Source organism: Pteropus vampyrus, unplaced genomic scaffold, assembly GCF_000151845.1.
Source record: "Pteropus vampyrus isolate Shadow unplaced genomic scaffold, Pvam_2.0 Scaffold12078, whole genome shotgun sequence".
NCBI classification, from domain to species: Eukaryota; Metazoa; Chordata; class Mammalia; order Chiroptera; family Pteropodidae; genus Pteropus; species Pteropus vampyrus.
The window spans coordinates 1-1,475 of NW_011900859.1; positions in this window are offsets into that span (position 1 = coordinate 1).

A 1,475-nucleotide genomic window follows, 5' to 3' on the forward strand; every position below is an offset into this window, starting at 1 on the left:
GAAAACCTGGTGGAGAATTCAAGGATGGATTACTGAAAAGTTCATGTAAAGCTAATAAAAAAACAACAGGTAAAAAATTCAGATAATTATTAAGTCAAGGAAAAATTGTACAAGAAAGGAGAACTAGCCATAGTTTGTTACTTGGTTCAGCTCTGATGGTATATGAAATCATAATGGAAAAATGATTATCGATTTAAGCAAATTATGATATGACTATATTGGGTGGAGTAGGGGGGCAAATCTGAGTGTGGGAGGAAATGGGAAATGAAAGAAATAAATCTTTGCCTATCATGGTATGAAGACAATAGACAATATGCCAAACTGAAAATCAAGAAATACTAATTCAAGCATTCTATTTAAAGATATAGAGGCAAATACTAAAATAATCAGTTAAAAGAAGTTGTCTCTGGGGCTGGGAAATGGCAGGTGGGGGACTAGGAACTGTCGTTTTTCCTAACAGATCTTATTGAACTATTGAACTCTTTAAATTATAACTATGTATAACTTCAAAAAAAGTCAAAAAATAAAAAGTTGACATTTATTTAATTCAAGTGGACAGCTTATTCTAAGGATCTCAAGATTTAATTGAAATCTTAGCTGGGTCAATTAACTTGATTGAGGTCAAATGGAAATGCATGACCACAAGTACTCATCTAATGTAGTGGTTCTCAACCCTGGCTGCACCTGTGGAACTTTTGGAACCTGCTCAAGCTGTGTCCCAACTAAGCCAACCAAATTGAATCTCCAGAGCCAGCAGAGGCATTCCTCGTTTTAAAAGTACTTTGGGTGATTCTAATGTGTATCAAGATTAGAACCATGATCTAATGACAACCCAAAGAACATATTTTAAAATGTACCCTATTTTCTTTAGATGCAGCTCATAGGATACTTAATCAGTGGCACAGAATCTAATGGAGAGTTCGGCCCCACTTCAAGAAGGAGGCGATGTGGGAGATACCAGTGGAGGCCAACATGCAGACCCAGCCCGGAGGCGGGACCGGACCAGAGTATCTAGCCTGTATGAAGAAGTCAAGGTTAGTGTCACTACAATCTTAAGGTCAGGAGAGCAGTGACTTCCATGGTCTCAACACAGCATAAAGGTCGCACTGTACAGATGACAGATTTATTTACTTTATCCTTTCTTTTTGCATTTTCAACTCCTCCTGAAAACAAAATGCTGGAAGATTTCCTCTTCATCAGGTGATCAGAGTACAAGTTAGCCAGTGAACCCTGAAAATACAAACACATAAAATCAAGGCTTCAAAAACAATTATTTTTTTGCAAACCTCTTTACAAATCTGTGCTTCTCTTTGGGCTGACAGACTATCTTTTGTTAGTCTTGGAGGCAGGATGACTTCATAATTCAAATTAGGTCAGCAGAAATGTCCTCCTCACTTGACATTCTTCATAAATCAAATGCAGACAACACTTGAAGGCAAGACTGTGTCAGGATATCAGGGCTGTATCAGGAAATC